At 52.9% G+C, this 21,490-nt stretch overlaps 1 pseudogene; it reads right to left on the reverse strand.

Annotated features, from left to right (window-relative positions):
- Positions 1-1,266: 1,266 nt before the first annotated feature.
- LOC119103856 (inositol-3-phosphate synthase 1-A-like) lies at positions 1,267-6,916 on the reverse strand (annotated as a pseudogene).
- Between the last annotated feature and the right edge of the window lie 14,574 nt (positions 6,917-21,490).

Raw genomic sequence — 21,490 nt, forward strand, 5'->3', positions numbered from 1 at the left:
GGCGAGCGGCCGGCGGCGAGGTGGGGTTCATCTGGGTTACGGCAGACCACTTCCGCCCTCGTTCGAACTCGTTACTGCGACGTATTTGACAGCGCAAGGCGGGGAGAGGCGGAGGGGATGGGGGAGGGGGAGGGGGGTGAGGGACTTGGCGCGGCGCCTTCAATGAACGACAAGCCGGAGCGAATATAAGAGACAAAGGGATCGCCCTGTACGTGGTGTACCACGTTAGTTTCATTGACTTTCAGCATGTCCTGTTATTGAAGAGTCACACCTGACCAAACAAAGTTGTATCAGTCCCTTCCATTCCCACAAAGCAGTTACACACGTACCTGCGAAGTTTGTAAATGGTAAAGTGAATATCATGTAAATATTATGTAAACCCAAGTCAAGCTGATCCAAGTGAAAAGGCGCAGTCATTTATCTCCCCGAGGTCAAATAAGGTCATTCGATGACGTTGGATGACTTTTGCAAAATTGCAGCTACGATTTCCGTGCACGTCGACGAGGTTGGTACAGTGCGAAAAGTCTATCAACAAGTGGTGCGCGATTTTGAAGAGGACCTGATGCAGCCTTAACCTCGAAAGACCCATGCACTACCTACCATCAACGCTTTCCAACCACTTTGGCTGATGATTCCACAGGTTCTGAGGGCTGGTTTCGACCCGTGCTGAACATTAAATCTGAGCTCGTCTGAACCGCAAGCGGCCTTAACAAAGACACGATTTTTTATGACGTCCGTGATGATACTACTCTGTGCCTACAGCTTAGAGCATAAGATGTACTGCGCACCGAACCACAGACACCAGCATTTGGGTCCGGGATACATGTGCCTCGCTAGGTCCGGGATACATGTACCTCGCTAGGTCCGGGACACATTTACCTCGCAAGATCCGGGATACATGTACCTCGCTAGGTCCGGGACACATTACCTCGCAAGATCCGGGATACATGTACTCCTAGGTCCGGGACACATTTACCTCGCAAGATCCGGGATACATGTACCTCGCTAGGTTCGGGACACATGTACCTCGCTAGTCCGGAATATGTCTACCTTGCAAGATCCCAGTGAGGTCTTATCTCTAGAAGCCAGCGGGAGGACAAACCCAACGTCCTCGTGCGCGGATGTTTATCACCAAACACACATCAGTCAGTGTCGTCTCACCTCCACGCGCAGCAGAAACACCCCGCAAAGAAGACAGCGCGTGCCATGCGTGACGTCATCGCTCGCGATGACGTCACCCCGCGGCTGCCGGCGGCGCAGCGCCGCCTCACCTGAACTGAATGCGCTGGAACAGCTCGGTGAGGATGGCCAGGTCGAGAATGAGCGGAGCCGCCAGCAGCGAGTCCTCGCACGTGTTGTGCAGCACCATCGTGTTATGGCCGCCGCACATGATCTCTGCACGGAGAGACGGACGGTCAGAGCGGGACCGCGCGGCACGGGGCGGCACGCTCGGCACGAGCCGGCGCGGCGGCGCGGGGGACGCGGCGGACGCGTGGAGACGGCACGGCTCGGGTCCGGAGGACCGCCGGTGTTGTGCCGAGCCAATTGAAAAAGTGGTGTGTGGAGGCGGACCGCGCGATATAAGGCTGACACGTTTCGGCTCAAACACGCACACTGACTCGCGTTTCGGCCACCAGGTTTGCAGGCGAACGGTTGCGACCGGCGAGGGACGCGACCCAGCCCTGACCTGCGCAGTCGAGCGTGTTCTCGCCTTTCATGGTCAAGTGATGGGTCACGTGACTAATCATTGGTTGTGGTGGCAGCTACTCTGACAGCAATGACAAAACGGAACACTGCTCAAAAATCGCGGCAGTGTTACTGAACGCTGTTACATCGTGCTGCTTACATTGGACCACAACGGTGGGGCGTCGTGGGGGGCGTCCTGACGCGTGCAGCCATCACATAGCCCTGGTACACTCGCACTCCATAGCACAGACTGCCCACCTGGCCAACACCGCATCCAGTGGCATCCTCTCGCCCTCCCGCTAATGGGACCCCTTCCCAAACCGACACGCGTTCAGCGGGCCCCAGAGGCCGTCCCAACACACAGAGGGTCCACAGTCAGGGGGGCTTCCGCCGGTACGCTGCGAGACCCATATGTGAGCAGCTGGCACGTTGCCAGGCCGCCATCCTAAGCACCCGTATGCGAGCCGACAGCCCGCCGCCCGCCACAGCACCTGAGGTGTATCGTCCATGGCCCGCTTGGAGTCGCCGACGTAGGCACGTATTTGATGACGACGCAGTGGTCGGGGCCGCGGCCGTCGCCGTACAGCAGGCGTTGGAGGCCACCATGTCGTCCACGACGCTCGACTTGGACACCTGCCGACGCGTTTTTGTTTTGAGGGAAGGCGACGCATGCCAGCGCTCCTTTAAGGAGCGTCAGCGACAGCGGGGCCGTATTTGGTATGCATGGGTCGTGGCGAGACTGGGATTCGAACCCGGCCTCCAAGTGGGAGCTGCAGGCGGTACCACGGCCATCACGCCCCTCCCCCCCCCCTACCGTCAAAGACGGGCCTAGGTGGTGATGTGCGGTTCCGCGGCGGTGCGGGGCCCTGAATCAAACAAATGGCCACATAAGTGCACAGAGGAAGCGGTGGTCGTACACATGTCAGAATTTGAAGTAATAAAAACACTGGCAACACCCATCATCGGTTGCATCGTTGAGGATGCCCACAGCCGTGTTTTAGCCGAGGAACACGTTTTCCGAATAGTCTCAAAAACTGGTCGAGCAGTACCTAACAATTGCACGTAGTCCCGTTCCGTTACCAACAGCGCTCAAGCAAAATGAGAAAGCCGGACCGAATCAACCCACTAACTTTGCTCGGAAATGAGATCCGAAACTTTCGTATGGGCTATGTGAGATCCCGTTAGGACCATATCAGGATAACACATGGTACGGATTGGTACGGATCTGGTACAGATCTGGTAGGGATCCGGCAGCAGCGTCGGCTGCGGCGAGCCCACCTCCTTGCTGCGGAACTGCTGCGGCGACGACGGTTCCTGCCGTCGTTGTTGCCCAGGTGGGTTATAGCTGACAATAGACACGGGCTTGCTGCCGGCCGCACCAGGAAGTCCACCAGCACGACTTCCTGCGGCAGGCGGCGACGGAGCGTCGGGGGGGGGGGGGGGGGGGGGCAGACCGGAGAGACAGCTCCAGCGGGCAGACGCCGCCCCAGCTCCGGTGCCCGTGGGCAGACGCCGCGGTCAGCTGGCTAGCGGGCACGTCCACTGCGCCGGCCGTGGCGACGGACTGACCAGTTGGAGTTCATCACTGAACCCACCCAGACGGTGACGCCGAAGCAACGAGGCAAGAGACGCGCATTTTGAGGACACTGGGGTAGCTCTCGCCCACGGGCAGCACATGCAACCACATCTGAATAACCTCGTGAGTACATGGAGACATACGCAGGCCCGTGCCCACCGCTCTTATTCGCGGACACTTCCACCACACTGAACAGTTACCGAGCAACTGGACAACACGCTGGACAGTTACGTAGTTACCGAGCCGATAGCGCGACAGTTAGCCGATGGTGCAACAGTTAGCCGATAGTGCGACAGTTAGCCGTTAGCACCGGGCCGACAGTTACGTAATTACCGATAGATACAGGGCAGCTTCCACCACACTGGACAGTTACCGAGCTCCTCCCCTGTCGCCACTTCCAGTTCGCCATCTCCCCTTCCCCGCCCTCTCCACCGCCACCGCACCTTGGTCTGGCCGGACTTGAAGTCGTCGCCTCCAACGTAGACGCCCGCGCTCTCGGCCATCTGCAGCAGGCCCGGCACGAACGTGTTCTGCGGGGAGCCGTTGATGAAGGCGCAGCCCTCCAGCACGCTGGCCATGGCCGTTAGAGGGTGCTGGGCGACACCTCGGCGGCGCCGGCCGCCCACGCTGGCCTCCAGTTGTGCCTGCGTCACGTTCAGGCCCTCGCGCACCTCGCAGAAGCGCTCCGTGTTGGCCCGTCCCACAGGACGATCACCTTGTCGACCGGGCGGCGCTGGCGCGGAAACTGCCGGATGTCGGCCCGCAGCCGCTCCAGCTGCTGCTGCTTGGTGCCTGGCGGGCCGGGCGGCAGGTCACTGGCAGGTCAGGTCAGGTCAGGTTCGATTGGGCCAAGTTCGATTAGGTCAGGTCAGGTTCGACCAGGCCAGGTCAGCTTCGGTCGTCAGGTTTGATCAGGTTACGCCAGGTTTGGTCATGCTAGGTCAGGTTCGGTTAGGCCAGGCTCGATCAGACCAGGATCCATCAGATCAAGTCAGATCAGGTTCGATCAGGTCAGGTCAGGTTCGACTAGGTCAGGTCACCCTCTAGGTCAGGACCCCTCTGGGTCACAGGGTGCTCCGTCGAGCCGCTGAGCGGACGTAGCCCCTCCTGGCGCAAGCAGTGTCAAATGGGGGAGGGGAGGGGGGGCAGAGGCCACTCCGATCGCGAGCTCGGCTGCTGTCGCCGGCGGCGCTGGCCTTCGATGGACCTGCGCTGACCTTTGATGGCGTTGTCAGCGCGCTCTGCCCTGGTTGGCCGCGATTGAAGTCCGGGTCATAGACCCCCGGCGGGGCCGCAGCTGGGCCAGGTGAGGGCGAGCAGGCTGGTCCTGCCGGGACACGTCCAGCACCTGCGCCCGCGTCATCGCCTCCGACAGGGGCGCGGATGAGATGTCCCATCCTGGCGGAAAGGCACGGCAACTGCAAGTATGACAGCCGCCGCTGGACCTTGAACTGCCAGATCAGTGATATAGGGCATGGTTGTGAGCAATGTCTGGTTTAATTTCTTCGTATGATACGTAGCGCGATTTTAAAATCGCCCCTAGTGAAAAAAACTTGCCAAACGCTTACAATCCACGAAATGATCCTCTCATTTACATTTTACGTGCCGGGCTCATTCAGCTACCCGCACATAAAAATTACGTCCTTACGCTAGAGGATTGTCGATTACTCCTTCACCAACCGCGCCATACAACTTCACCCCCCCCCCCCCCCCCTCCCTCCCCCAATAGACGGGTGGAACGTCTCTCTGAACCCTTTTAATAAGTGTCACATTTTACCAGAGTTTGTAACCTCTCAGGCGCCAACCACCACTCAGTCCAACACGCAGCAGACCAGTACGGGGTCAGCAGACCATGCCAGACACGGCACGGGGTCAGCCCTGCGTGCGTCATGCGGGTGTGCGGCACACGCATGACCACGTGACGCTTCGTGACGACGCGACCCCCCCCCCCCCCCCGTGACGCCTCCGGGTGTGTACGGGTGTGTCAGGAGAAAGACATGAGCGGCGGCAGGAGAGCTCTCGGAACGCCACGCCGCCGGCGACACCTGGAGCCGCCCGGAGCGATCGGGGCGACATCTGTGATCTGCGAGGCGAACCCGTGCCCGACCAACGCGGGACGCGATCTTTCCTTCGATCTTTCGAGAAGGTCTGCGCGCTCTGGGGATGTTAACAGGAGCGACCCGCTCCTCCGACAACGCCAATCGTCTAACAGATCCATACACAACGGGCTGACAACACTGCCGTCTGTATATTCAGCGCCTTCACACGGCAGGCCCCTGCACCAGGCACAGGGCCGGGCGCTCAGCCTCACCGTCGAACACGATTGTCGTTGGGGTGCACCATGGGCAGCAGGCTGCTGAAGGGCACGTGGTGTCCGGCGCCCAGCTCGATGGTGGACGCCTGGGTGAGCGAGCCGTAGTAGTTGGCCGCCTGCTCGCCCGTCTTGGTTCGCCAGGTGAGGCCCAGCCGGTTGGCTGTTGGCGGAGTTCGGATCAGTCGACACGCTCGTCTGGGGCTGGCTCGCTCAGCCTCGCCCAGCTGAGCTGTCCCTCGCTGGCGTCAGCGGGAGGCGACGGTCTCCTGGCTGACGTCAGCGAGGAGTCAGCCGTCCTCCTCACTGACGTCAGCAGGGGCCGGATATCTTCTCGCTAACGTCAGCGAGAGGCCAGCTGTCTCCTCACTGATGTCAGTCAGCCCAGCGGGTCTCTGCTGACGTCAGCGAGAGGCAGCGGCACGGCCAGTCCATGCCACGGACAGGAGCGGCTGAGTGTGGTATTCATCGGACCCGGCTAGCACATGCTGATAGCAAATGACGAGCAACGACGCCAACGGGCGCCAACGACTGCCGCAAGGCCGAGGCCACGAGAACATACGCAGTGCCTGCAGGGTCACAAGATCTCAAGGTCTGAAGTTCTCAAAATTTCCCCGTCAGGCCTCGCAGGGACGTAAGCGATTAGCAGCTCTGAGAACGCTCAGAAGGCTCCACCGCTCGGTCGTGTGGATCCAAAGCCGCCAAAGATTTCAAGACCAACTCGTCCACTCCGACCGAACCTCCACCCGCGACCGACAGGTGCGTTAAAAGTAGCGTCCCTTCCAGGTCCTGGAGAAAATTTCAGAAAATTACCAGATAAAATCTTCGAGAAATACCGGATATACCGGAAATCTAACAGAAAGTAACGTAGGATCCAAAAAAGTTATTTCAGTCACTTTCTGCTAAACCAGATCATAAAGTTGCCAGTTAAGCATTTCTGAACATCATTGTCCGTGGGAGAACAAGGCAGGAAATAAAGCTAACCTTTCTCCACGAAGCTAAGAGTAAACTCAGCGGCCTTGGGGAAAGGAGACCTTTTCCCCCGCCAAAAATTTCCCGCATGCAATGACTGCAGCGATCAGCAGGAGTCGGGGTAGGGGTGGGGTGGGGGGGGGGGGGGGGCAAGGTTCACTTCCGCACGGTTGTCGATGATTCAGTCCCGACTGGCCTAAGACTGACCGCAGACGGTTCAGCATAGATTCACTCCAGACAGCGAGAACCACTCAGCACAGACTCACCCCAGACGGCGGCGGTGACAGTGGAGCCGTTGTTGCCTCCCCAGCCCACCAGCCATCAGCAGCCCCCAGCCGCGGCAACCGCCCGGGCCCGTCCGGAAGTGGCATGACACCGTCACGGGCCGCACCTGGACACAGCGGGGCGCGGGCTGTGAACACAGGAGAACAAGGCCACCGCCCCCGCCCGTCGGGGTCGCGGTCTCAGGTCGCGTTGGGACGCAACACAGGACGAGGGCGGGTCGGGTCGAGAACGAGTCAGGTCGGGAATGAGCCAGGCCGAGAACGGTTCACGGCGAGAACGGTTCAGGTTGAGGACGGTTCAGGTCGAGAACGGGTAAGGTCGAGAACGGGTCAGGACGAGAACGGGTCAGGACGTTCAGATGCCGCTCAGGATGACCGCCTGTACCCACGTGGAACGAGCGGAACATGACCCAGCTCGACAAGGTTCGGACGTCACGTTAACAGGTCATTTTTTACCTCTTGGGAATGAGCCAAATTTTGACCCGGTTGTACTGGTAGAAATTCAATATTTTGTATCTCCAGGAAGACTTGCAGGTCCAGCGTAAACGCATGCAGTTGTCACTACTCTGCATGCCTGATGATCGATCTGGAGATCGTTCCAGACTGATCGCAACCAGTCGTTGGAGGCGCATGGCTGTGTGAGCGCGTACCGAAGGCGTGCTCCGGCGCGACACCGCCGCGAGCAAGCCACGCATCGCCTCACCTTCAGGACATTGTTCTCCCGAGACGACAGACGTGGTGCTGTACTCGTACTCCGCCTCGATGCTCTCCGGCGTGTACCGCACCTTATCGCTGTCCACCTCGACCTGAGCCATCCTGCAAAGGAGCGCAAACGCTGAATATAGCCGCAACAGTGTCTGCAGCACATCGAGCGTTATTACACGTGAGGTAGGAACATTATTAAAAAGGACCGGGGCGTATTTTCGTAAAATGAGCTGCGGGTGGTCGAGGTCGAGGGGTGAAAAATGAGGGTCAAGGAGTGAAAAATGACGCCACCTACCTGTGCAATACGCCAAACAACGGGTTTCTCGTCGGCCCCGGCCACTTTCCTCTCAAATCGCGGGGAGGGGCTGAAGCCCCCAACTCAATAGGAAACTACACCGCTGAGGAAGAGTAACACAATACAGTGTTCCACTATGTAAGCACGCAGGACCCGCTTGTCGTCGTCTCCACGGCCGGGCTGCCAGCATCGACGCGTCGACCGTCTAGACTTCCAGCGCGCGCAGCCAGCCTCTCGAAACTTCTAGCCGTTCGACCAATCGGCGATCAACAGCTGGCGTCTATACGCCCGGCAGCCAGCACTCGCCCACCTCTGAGTAGGGTGGCTGCCGATCACTGATTGGGGGGGGGGGGCTCATCCGGGGCATCCGTAAAACTGTCGACACGCTAAATATTGACCGACAAAATGCTGACCTTCAAATATTGGCACGCTAAATATCGACGCCCAAAATGTCGACACTCCAAAAATTGTTTCTTAAAAACATTAACAAAACGATATATTTGAACGGAAAAAATTGACACGCAAAGCTTCATAACCGTGACCATACAAAATATTGATGTTACAAGTGATATATTTAACCGTTTGGGCAGGCCTGAACATTGATGCGCCTGAACGAAAAATGGTACAGATGCGGTCAGTAAGCCCGTGCGGTATCAGAGAATATGGTTATGATGTATCTCCAGCTCAATTACTTGAAAATCATGAAAAGGGCTCAGCACGCCGATTTTAAAATATATATGGTACGAAAAAGTCTCCAAATGAGCGCAGCGATTCACATCACAGCAGTTTGGTTTTTGACTTTGACGCGGGTCCAAATGGAACAAGGGAATCTGTCAGCATCAGGCGTTGGTTAAGAATGCCACCGCGGTTTCTGATGGTTACGGCACTGGGGAATGGGTCCCAGGGCAAGCATGTGCTCCTATAGGCGACTCCACCCTACGAACAGTCATGCCACAGCCTTAGGCGGAATGCCAGGTCTCCATGTGCGCCATGCCACGGCTCTGCGGGGCTTATTTCAGGTCTAAAGGCGGCGCACCACGCATCGGTGGGATGCGTCTCAGGCGCATACGGGCGGCACGCCAGGGCCCTTATGGGCAGCATACCAGGTCTCTGCAGGCGGAACCAGAAACGAGGGTACCACAAGTTTTAGGCGTTGGGTCTAAGCTATGCATTGATTTAGGCGTTTTTTCCTCAAAACTGCCCCAACGAGCTAAGCTCAGACGTAGGCAGACGTGGTGCTGCACTTGTACTCTGTCTCAATGCTCTGCGGTGTGTACCGCACCTTATCGCTGTACACCCCGACCTGAGCCATCCTGGAAAGGACGAGCACCAGTGCTGACAGCTACAACATAGTGCTTACAGTAAATCGAGCATCATATCACGTAACGAAGGAGCGTTATAAAAAAGGGCCGGCGTTAGTATCGCAGAGCGAGTTGGGGATTAGGGTAGGGCTGAGTGAGAAATGACGCATTCTACCCGTAAAAAGCAAGAAAAGGGTTTCTCGTCGGACTTGGCCCCCTTTCTCCTCAAACTATGGGAGAAAGGCTGAAGCCCTCCAACTGAATAGAAAACTACGCCGCTGAGAAAGGGGAGACACAACATCGGCCCACAGAACCCGCCCGCCGCCGCCTCCACGGCCGGGCTGCCAGCATCGACGCGTCGCCCGCCTAGACTTCCAGCGCGCGCAGCCAGCCTCTCGAAGCTTCCAGCCATTCGACCAATCGGCGATCAACAACTGGCGCCCGTAGGCCCGGCAGCCAGCACTCGCCCCCACCTCTGAGCAGGGTGGCAGCCCATCACTGATGGGGGGGGGGGGGTGCTGGTGGTGTAGTGGTTAACCACCACACCACTCGCCGGTAGTGTAGTGGTTAACGCGTCTGCGATGGCCACTGCACATCTGGCGACGCCATATAGCCTCAGCAGCTGGGTGCGTCGTAAAGCCCCAATAACATGACATGACACATCACCGATGGGGGGGGGGCTGATTCGGGGATCCCAGCCAAACCGTCGCCACGCAAAATATTTACCCACAAAATGCCGACCTCCAAATATCGGCGTGCGAAATATCGACTCTTAAAATATCGGCACTCGCAAAATTGCCTGTACAAAACATGGACAAAACAAACTATTTCAACGGAAAATATCGTCACGCGAGGCGCCATAATCTTAAACGTGCAAAAAAATGATGTTGCAACTTAAAACAGTTGAATATAAATATTTAGCTGTTTGAGTATGTGTGAACATCGACACGCCTGGTCAAAAAAGCTGGGATAGATATGGTCAGTAAAAAAGTGATACCGAATAACAGCTTTATGGTTCATTTCGAGCTAACTAATTTAAAAACCACGAAAAACGTTCAACAGATTCATACACATGGCAACAAAAAGTCTACAAATGAGCGCAACGATTCCTACGGTAGCAGTTCGGTTTTTGGTTAACACGCGGGTAAAACGAAACAAGGGAATCTGTTAGCACCTGGCATTCTATCAGTAGAGCTCCACACTATGAACGGCTATACAATAGCCTCAGGCGGTTTACCAGGTCTCCATGAGCGTCATACTAAGCCTTTGCCGGGCCATTCCGGGTCTGAAGGCGGCATGCCACGCATCGGTGGGATGCATATCAGGTCTATATGGGTTGTATACCAGGCCTTATGGGCGGCATACCACACAGAAATGAGCGATTTTTTTCGAAAAATATAAATGAATTTCGAAATATTCGAAATTCATACCACACCGGAAATTCTTAGGCGTCGAGTCTTAGCTATTTATTAGTTATACGTTCTCCCCCGAACCTGCCCCAACGAATTTAGTTCAGCCGTAGACAGGCGTGGTGCTGTACTCTCTCTCGTACTCGTACTCTGCCTCAACGCTCTGCGGCGTGCACCGCGCCTTATCGCCGTCCAACTCGACCTGAGCCACCCTGCAGAGGAGCACCAGAACCGAATGTAGCCACAACAGTGTTTGCAGCACATCAAGCTTTATAGTACTTAACGTGGGAACATTTAAAAAAGACCGGGGCGTGGTTTCACAAAACGAGTCGGGGAAACGGCGTAAGGCTGAGGAGTGAAAAACGACACAATTTACCGGTAAAAAACGCCAAAGACGGGTTTTAGTCGGGCTTGGCTTACTCTCTTCTCTAATTGTGGGGATGGACTGGTACCTCGCAAATGAATAGAAGACTACACCGCTGGGAAAGGGTAACACAATACAGTGTTCCCCTACATAGGCGCGTAGAACCCGCCCGCTGTCGGCTCCACGGCCGGGCCGCCAGGATCGACGCGTCGGCTGTCCAGACTCTCAGCGCGCGCAGCCAGCCTCTCGAACCTCCTGGCCGTTCGACCAATCGGCGATCGACAGCTGGGCGTCCATCATGCATGCATATGATGGCCCTGGCATGAATTATCGCAGGTGGCACGAGGCGTACGTGCAGCGAATTTCACAAAGATGGGAGTCACATCTCATTAAAAAACAACTGAAAGCCCAATTTATTGCATCATAGGTTGCAAAATTTTCTGCATGGCATAAAAAACATGTCATGCCTTCTATGTGCTTAATTTCGCTCGTCTACCTTGATCTGATCTGATCTACATCTGTTCACGCCCATGGGAATTTATGCAATCGATTTAAAATCAGACGGCACATGTCCCGGGGCCGCCACGTCAGGACGTCGCTGCAGGCAGCAGCCGACCCCTGGAGCGCATATTTCCAGTGACTTTACTGGGTGTCGTACCCACAGGAACTCACCAGCTGCGTCGTTTTCGAAGTCCGCAGCAAGAATGTCAGATGCTGCCACATTCCCGGCCCTAGTTTTCTCTCGGGACAGAGAATTCCAAAGTAAACTACTTTGTTGAGACGATTCGTGTAGAAATACACAGTTTTAACCAAGTCTTACCATGTGTGCTAAATTTGTGTGCGTCGAGTTTTTTTGCTCCAGGGTGTTGTTACATCTGGTCTCAAAGGGATTTCAAATACGTGATCAGATAGCACAGGATTTTAGTGATCTTATCCGTAACATATTAAGTATCGAACGAATATATATTTGGTATCCAACATATCAAGTGACATGTTTAGTGACATATTAAGTATCATATTTAGTATCGAACATACATGTATCGAAACCCGTGCTTCAAACAGCTGAAAGAAGTTATTGACGTTGTCGGCACTTTGTCCGCTAATATTTAGCGTGTCAATACTTTGTCCCACAATCTTTCCGGGGACTGTGGTATGGAAGGGATGACTGTGGTCCCACCAACTATCCTCAAAACACACGCGTTTTTAGCACGCTTCCATTGGCATTGATCGTCCCTAAAGCTTTGCCGCAAGGACCTCTCGGAGCGCTGCTGTCCACGTATGCCGCGCGTGGAAAGCTGCGAGCGATAGCTGATTGGCTGACCCGGCTGGCTGCCGTGAAAGGCTCATCACGCTTTAGCAGCATGGCGATAAGCAGTTGCGCGGTAATCTCATTGCAGGCAGCCGCGGCCATCCAACACGAAACAAGCCGCGACCAATGAAAATGAATCAAGCCGAACGTGAATGACCATGAAACAAGTCGCGACCAATGAATAAAACCAGTTGCTGCGGCCAATAAACGCACATAACTTACGCGATCGATGATCATGAATCAAGCCGCGAGTAGTGAAAGTGAACCAAGCCAAAGATGAATGAAAATAAATCGGTACAGACAAGCACACGGTCAGGACGTGCGCTATACTGCTGCACAAAATACACAATTTGAAGGGGTAAGACAGCCGTTGCCAATATGTTCCATATCATGAAAAGATGGCAATGACGTAGACATGTAGGTAGAATTTTCCTCAGGGGAAGAAAATCGCAAATTTTCTCCTAATTTCTACGAATTTAGACTGAATTCCTGCGAAACTGCCCAGTAATGAGAATTAAGTTTTGGCTCAGGGGACCATGGACCCCACCCCGGCCAATATCCTTACTAACATTCTTAGGCCTTGGACATCGTTAAAGGGAGTGTTCTATATTTGAATAGGTTTTGACCTGAAATATCCATACCGAAAATCACTCGGTGCAGTTAACAGTACTGCCCCTCGCTAAACCTAAAACGCTATAGTTTCTGAGTAATACGCCTGCCAAAATGCGTAGGCTATGTCGTGCAGACTATTTCAGGGTCACCTAGGCATCCATGATGCCATATTAACGTCATTCAAATCCTGCTGTGTCATTGGATATGCAGCGATCAAGGCCAAGAAAAAATAATTGTCGAGTCGTTCATATCTTGCGTTCGTGAACATGAAATCCAAATAAAATGGTCGTCAATTGGCTCTCAAGAAAGATACGATGGTGCAATGAATTTGACGTACAATAACGTATTGAGGAGCATATTCACTAGACAGAGAAATTGTGTTACCTGGAACAGTCTTTTCAACTTATAATTACGCAAATAGTTATAAGTGAGATTGTCAAATCTTACATGATGCTTGCCTCAATATCTTCAAACGTTGAATATTCCCTAGCCCGACACGTACACGCTCAAACGTTCGAACAATTCCCGCAGTAACCTTTGTTGACCTTTAAAGCAAATGACCAGGAAGGGGCCATTGGTGACCTCATCTGTGAGGGGCAACTCGATTCGATTCCGGTGCCTTACACGCATTTTCTGAACATCTCAGGGACAATAATGAAATTTCCGCCAGCGGGTTCGAAGGGCTGACGGCCAGGCCAGAAGACATGAGCCGACATGCCACGATTTGACCTTGAACATTGCTCTGGGTGTCCCTGACCTGGAAGGAAACACCTTCTCTGCTTTGCACCGGTCGGGTGGCAGCATTGCCCGTCGGTGCACGTGGCGATGGGCGCCAGGTCCTGAGAAATGTTGGCGGGTTTTTGGTATTTTACTGTGCCTGTGACAGCATCATGTGGCGTGGAGTTTGCGCCGTACAAGTTTTAAAGAGCTACACTTTTAGTTGCTGAAGAGTGTGTGCAGTCGCGATCACTGGTGGCACATAAATAAGCCTGCGGACGGCATGACGGCCGGACTTGCACGCTCAAGCAGAAGACATTCTTAGCATTCGAGTCACATTCACTCAACTTGCGACCTGGCTCGAACGTTGAGATACGTCTTATTGGCGAACACGGCTTACTGCATCTACAAAGAAAATGAATCTAGATGGAAAATGGGTGATATCTAATTGGCAAACACAGTCTGTTTCATCTCAAAGGAAGCGGAACTAGCCGTACAATAGACGATCAGATGAAATAGGCAACATAATTTGTTTTACTTGCTCTTATGTGGCATGAGGTTATCTCCAAATATTGTTTATCTTAATAACTGTTCGATTCATGCATGTGCCTGCCTGCTATGTCTTCGGGGTTCTATCAAGCTCTTTATCATGCCTACTGGGTTCCACTTAGCTCTTTATCATGCCACTTGCTGGATAAGTGCAACACACCTACAAGGTTTCGTCGTGCATGGTCGTGTTCTTCAAATCGATTTTAATCAGTTCCATTAAACATGCCGATGATGGCACAATGCTCCATAAAAACACGTGGGCAAAAATTGTCTACCCTCAAACCCAACGATACGCCGGCGGGCTCAGACCGCGCCAAACATGACGGATTGGCGCGCCGGAATGCGGCGTCTGTCCGGCAGACGCAGCTTTAAGGGAAAAGTCCACGACTCCAGATATTGGAGCAAGCATCAGATCAGAGAGAAGCATCGTTCGATGAAATAAACTCATTTGGAGCTGTTGGTAACTTCTAAGTGGAAAAAACTGGTCAAGACAGCACAATTTCTCTGTTTAGAAGATATGCCCCTAAAGATGTTATAGCTTACTACGTTATACCTAACACGACATTGAGAGAGGGAGAGCCAGGTGGCTGCCGTTATATCTAAAAATATGTGCTCACGAACGCCAGATACGATAACTCGACAGTCATATTCTTATTGCCCTTCATTGCTACGTCGCTAATGGAATGGTAAGATTTCGGTAATGCTATTGGAGCACCATGGATGTCTGGGTGACCTTGAAATAGGCTCCGAAAAGTCTGCACATCTTCGCGGACGTGTAACTCCGAAACCAGAGGGGTTCAATCTTCAGAAGGGCAGGTCTATAAACTGCACCAAATAATATGCAAGATGTTTATTACAGCTCAAAACCCCATTGGAATGTGGAACGCTCCCCTTAACCACCTCCGCCGAATACAAACTCTTCCCGTATTCCTTACACGTTTCTCACTGCATCACAGTTCGTCATCTAATGGAAGTCACTGCAGCCCGATGCCTGCTTCTCCTCGCGGTTTGTCAACACCGTTCGTGACGGGAGTCACTGCAGCGCGGTGGCCGCCGCTCCCGCTCTCCGTGGTTTAATCACCACCGTTCGTCATCTGACGGGAGTCACTGCAGCGCGGGTGGCCGCCGCTCCGCTCATCCGTGGTTTATCACCACCGTTCGTTATCTGACTGGGAGTCACGGCAGAGCGGTGGCCGCCGTTCCCCGTGACGTGTCGCTGGGCGGCGGTCCTCTCCCCACCGGGAGTGCGGGGACGGTTGGGCAACAGATGGCGGCTCGTGTTCGTCGGTAGCCTGCTGGCAGTCTGTGGCCCACCCGACACCCGGCGCCGGCGCGGTCCCGTACACAGTCCAGTGGCGCCCCCGCAGCCTGGCCGCCGGGGACGGTCACAGCGGCCAGCCCGCCCAGACCCAGACGCGGGGGACCGCTCGCTGGGTGCGGGGGCGGTACGCGACGTCCAGACGCCGCCGTTCGAACCCATTTGCCACACAAAGCGCAGGGAGAGAAGTTTGCAGACCCCCTGATGTCCAAGTCGCGGCGTATGACAAGCTTTCAGACTTCGGCATCCATAACAGTACGATTTTATGATCCTTTAAAGCATTGTTTATACTTTGCTTGAGCCGCACAACATACGCGTCAACTGAGCCTGGTACAAAGCCGATCACATAACACTGGGAAATCCATTTATTGCGTAATGCGATGTGGTGCTTGCAGCTCAGCAATAATTTATTGAGTGTCGCATCATTGTAATGATTGATGACTGGGGTTTTAGGGCGCGTCGACTTCTAGGGTCATTTTGCGCCCATAGCAGCTAAGTGTGCACCGAGGTGTATAAATGACTGTGAATCCTACGTTTCTCAAAAATGAAAACAGCTGTCCGGTGCCAAGCATGCGAGAATCGTCACCGATACGGTCTGAAAAGGTGAGACCTGACGCATCTCGTTCCAAGTAAAGTGCCCGCTCTTCCCTGAACTGTGGGCAAGAGCGAAAAACGTGGCGAACCGTAAGTGGCGCATCACAGCGAGGACATTTAGGGCGTTCTCCGCCGCACAAAAGGTAGCTATGTGTTGCGTGCGTGTGGCCAATTCGCAATCTGCTGAGGGTTACTTCTCAGCGTCTCAACTTTCGTGAGCTTGAAGACCATGGACCCAGTTGTGGCTTGACCACCTTTCACTTATTGTTTGCAATGGCGTCCTAGCAACGTTGCCATTTCCCCTTCACAAAGGTCGCGATTGCAGGGTAAAAGTCCCTTGCCGGCAAGGGTAAAGAACGGGTGCAAGATGCACGCGCTGCCCGTTTTGCGGCCGCGTCAGCACGCTCATTACCTGCGATACCCACATGACTCGGTATCCAACATAAGACGATAGATTTACCAGCGAGATCCAGCGCTGTCAGGTGAACTAAAATATCCTGTATAATGGGACAAGGTGGGTTAAAGGCTGTCAGGGCCAACAGGCTGCTCAAAGAATCGGATAAGATCACGTGTCGCATCATTGTAATTGCCACTGTAATTATAATGTAACTAATACCTTCAACTAGCATGTTTGAACGGAAATGGCACCGCCGAAATACACGAAAGGGCACATCACAAGTGGCATGTTTAACCAGGCAATTAGAACCAAAATGTGATGCGCTTTCGGATTAAATATACCGAAAAAGGATCTAGAATAAGACGCAGCAGCTTAGGTCCCAAAAGAACCCGAGGCACACTTTTTCGAAAAAGTTGGTTCTCGTGTCAAGATCTTCAAAAGTACGTAACAAGGGGTCAATTGGGTGTTAAAATACGGCCTTTTTAGCAGGTTAAGTGGGTGGGGGAGGGTTGCTGCGCAGTCGGGCAGAGTCCACACTGACCACATACCCTCCCCTCGAATCCTAGCTCTTCTAGTCCCGTTCTAGTCCTGTCATTTACTGATTTGCATCCGCACAGTCAAATTCCCCCCCCCCCCCCCGACCAGGATACGTCACACTCAGAGGTGCGTACGGTGCTCAGTGCATTAGCGAGGAACGTCATTGACATAGATAGGACAGCAGAAATGGCCTTATTTTATTCCTCGGGGAAAAACCTGGAGAATGGAGATACAGTTGGGTTGACATTTCGACAACATGCCTTTATCGAGGTAACAGCAGAAGTGAAACCCCTTACTTCTGCTATTGCTTTCAATAAAAGCATGTTGCCGAAATATCAACCCAACTATATCTCCATTCTCCTAGTTTTTCTCCGAAGAATAAGGCTATTGCTTGCCTCATCACGCCCCGAGCTGTTTGAGACCTGTTTTAATCCGTTCAGCCCCGTCAAATAACGCCAGTCATTTCAATACATCTTGTCTTTTTCCATCCGAACACAAGAATAAAGAGGTTTTGATTCCCAGAAAAAACGCAGTTTGCGAGTACGTTAAGTGAACCCACATTCGGGATTGATCATATTGCTGGGGTTTTATTTCCGCCCAAAATTACTTCAAAAGACCCTGCTTTAATATGAGCCTTACCATTATCTTCGATTGCTTACAATGTTGTGTTAAAAAGCGTCGACACAATTTCTACCTATTGACATTTTTCAAAATTACACAACACCTTATGGGGTCCACAAAATAATCTTTCCGGACAGAGATTGTCCCTGCATTCTCCATCCAAGCCAGGATGTGGTCGAGGCAGGCAATTTGGAATTGCCGTCCGAGGTCATTTTGAAAACGAACAAGACCCTGAAACATCACTCTTCGCCTACAGCGTGGTATAATTTTTTCACATTGTACTTTAGCCGCACGGAGACGTACAGGCCGTATGTTTCAGATTATCTGAGTTTTTACTACGTAGCTGCCAACCGAGTTAAAAATCCGCGTGATGCGTACTCACCTACCTCCGGACCCCTGGCTTGAGAATGTCCTGGTCGCACCCCTAGGGAAAAAGCCATATTTACCTATTTTCTGTTTGCGTTGCATTAGCTGCATTTGGTCGTTGATTTGCGAGGTCGTTGACCTACGTCAGCTTGCTTCATAGACCCATAGAGCCTCGTTTTTGGAGAATGTGTGGGGAAAAATGCCTGGCAAAACGTAACAACCTCTCAACTCATTGCAACTGTTCCCCGTACCGAAGCCCTTCACCAAATCATCTTTGACTGACTGATTCAACGCAGGATCCCAACGCAATGGGCCGAAAACCGTTAACCGGACACTAGTATTCGCGCTAAAAACGTGCTACGACACACGGTAAGATATTACGGTCCTTATATGTTCACTGCAGACGCCCCACGCTTTTTCCGTCCCATTTACTTTTGAATTGCATGTTTCGTTATTTGGGGGTACCAGAAGACATTGTCTACTGAGGTTATTTGGCTTTCCGCACACCATTTACTTACTCGGCGTGATGACGCTAATGGGGCGAGCACATCACATCAAGACCAGCAGTTGATAGAATAATGTTACATAATGAAACGCTATTCCGGGATTATTCACCATGAGTGGGGTCAGAGGCCTGGCACGGCCTGAAATTTGCCGTCTCTCGGTGGATAGTTTGTGCAGTGCACTAAGACATAACTGACAAGTCAGTGCCCAGTCACACATGTTCGAGATGGGGACGCTTCATCGCTGCTTGGTCGAGAGCGTGCGCCTTAGCGAAGTAGCGCAGCCGGAGAGCTCATGTGAAGTTTAGTCCCGCCCCGTCAGGTTCGAGAACAATTTTTCAACACGACACTGCTGAATATAATTCCGGAAGCTGGGGATCGGGAACACTGTCATGGTTTTAAATAGCATACACGCTACCAAAGGCATCAACATGTCGACTCCAACGATCGTAATCTGGTCACAAGACTAGCGGATAGCCAAGTGAATATGTACAGTACGCACCTGAAACAACTGTTAGCGGCGCACGGGCAAACCTACGTCGATGACTCATTGATATGCTGGGCACTGTATCGATTGGCGTTTGTGGGGGGTCTGTTAGTCTTTTCGCAGTGCGTAGGCACTGCCAACGGGGCTGGAAGCCACTCCTAAAAAAATTGCTCCTCCGTCATCAATCGCCCCTACCGTTGCAAAACCCGGCTGCGTCTCTGTCTGCCCACAAGGCTGAAGCGGAGACGATTAATACTCCAGCTCACACTCCCACTCTAAGTTCATGGACTCGCGAGACATGAGGACATCCAAGTTGCCTATCGACCATTCAGTGGCTTGCTACTTTGTAATGGGCTCCATCTGGGTTATCACTCGGTATCCAAACTCTCCTTTCCTTTCCTTTAACAAGTTACCCCTATATTACATGTCATTCCTATAATATGTTAATATGTTAACATGTTACAACATGATTACATGTTATAACATGTAATCAGGGAGTCTGACGTTACTCGGGATCCAGACCAGCGCAGTGTGTTTCATACTTCATCACGGTTGCTTCTCACTTTTTGGCGGTTTCCTCTAATTTCTTCACGGTTTCCTCTCGCTTTTCACGGCCTTTCCTCGTCCCTTCGCGGTCTCCTCGAAGTCAGATGCGCACGTGCGGTGCAAGATAGGATGTGGAGGGAAAGGGGGGGGGGGCTGCTTCATCATGAACATCCCCACAAGACTTTGGAACTCTGAAGTGACACAAACGTGTCGCGGTGAAGGAGCACCAAACATGCATGCCAGGCCCCATAACTTTTATTTGCAAGGGGTACCAAAGTCGGGTGGCATCCCCACGGACCCGCCACTGCTCCAAGACCTCCTGTTTCGAGAAGCACAAAATTCCGACGGAACCAGGGTGATCGTGCCTCCACTGAGCGAAATCCACGATCGGCCTTCTCGACGAAAGGGGCACCAAAAAAGACACGTCTCGGGCCCAATTTCCCGCGTCTTCAAGTGACACTAAATCCCAGGTCACAGCTATTTTGTTTGTGTTACCGCATGTACTTTGACGGTATTTAGCAGGGAACTTAACCTCTTTCTGACATGTAGCGGCCGAAAACCATGACCTTAAGAATGACAGGATTCACGAAAAGTGGACGCGCTCCATGCCGTTCTGCAAAATATGGCAAATTTCGACGAGATATCCCTGGGGCAGGGTTGGAGCAAAAATTGATACTAGGCCAGGTTTTGGACACTTTTGGTCGAGGATTCCTTAATGAGGCAGCTCATGTTATTTTTGGGCAGCCCGTTGTATCTAAGGGCGCGGGTGTCGTACTAAGGCAGATATCGCGTGGAACCAAACAGGCACCGAAGTGCATAAAAAAACGAAGAGAGTTCATAAACATGAGGACAGCCGGTAGACCAATGCGGCACAGTCGTCTCAACTGCGTCGTAGTTGTCTTCAATGCTACCAAATTATCCTCTCTTGCTCTGCATGCAGCTGCTCGCACAGCCTTTACAGACAGAGATTCGTCAATGAAATTGAAGCGGTCAGACAAAAAATATCGCGCGAGCGCATAGGTTATTTCTAGCACAAGCTTCAACACCTTGCGCTGAGCAGGTGAACCAGCTGCCAGCAACCGCACGCCGGATGGGCCAGTTATCAGCGTGGCGACTGAAGCCGTTTGCTACTGTCGTTCGCATTGCGAAATGTTCGATACATTTTTGCATACTGTGAGTTTGGTGACGTTAGATACAATGCAAAATGTGGAATTATAAATTCGATGCGATTCTCATCCTTCTTGAACATAGCAGCGGGGGTAAATAATGGTGGACAGATGCCCATTTAGCCGAAGCCCCCACCCACTCTCGTCCTCTGACCATGGGCCTCCGCCCCAAGCAGAGAAATGGGCCATCCTATTTGGGGCCGGACTGGACCTGCCTTCTATATCGCTGCCACCTTTTGCAGACCGGGTTTCATGCATGTAACCCGTTCTTCTTCTAGTCTTCTTCGGCGCGCAGAAAGTAGTGTCTCGAAATACGAATAACACTAAAATAAAGTGCTTAAACTTCGAGGTCTTTTTTTGGATGGGGACCAAGTTCCAAGAGCACCAAAATGGCACGTGCCCCCGCCCCTCCCCTCCCCCCGCTTGACGAGATCCTACATCCGCCCCTGTTGCGGTGTATTTTCAGCCGGTGACAGAGGACCGGGCAGATCCCCGAACATACTTGGTAATAGAGGGAAGGAAATCAACGGCAGTCAGCGGCACCCGGGGAAAACACGGAGACACGAACTTCAGTCTTGTCGGACGGAAACATGACGTGTGCAAGTGTCAAGTCAAGTCAAGTGACGAATCAGTTTTTTCAGTTTGACTTCAAATGAGGCTTCCCTCCCAATCTTAATTTATCATGCTTCCCTATATCATACCCTGGGGCACAGCAAGGATTTTCCCACGGGGGGGGGGGGAGCTCGGCGAGTACACATCGCGCCGACTGTTAATTTTTCGTCGGGAGCCATCTACGGTGAAATAGAGAAAAAACGGTTTCGGGCTTGAGGGGGGCAAGCCCTCTCTGCCCCACTCCCTGACTGCG

This window comes from Pollicipes pollicipes, unplaced genomic scaffold, assembly GCF_011947565.3.
Source record: "Pollicipes pollicipes isolate AB1234 unplaced genomic scaffold, Ppol_2.1 Scaffold_1600;HRSCAF=1878_pilon_pilon_pilon, whole genome shotgun sequence".
NCBI classification, from domain to species: Eukaryota; Metazoa; Arthropoda; class Thecostraca; order Pollicipedomorpha; family Pollicipedidae; genus Pollicipes; species Pollicipes pollicipes.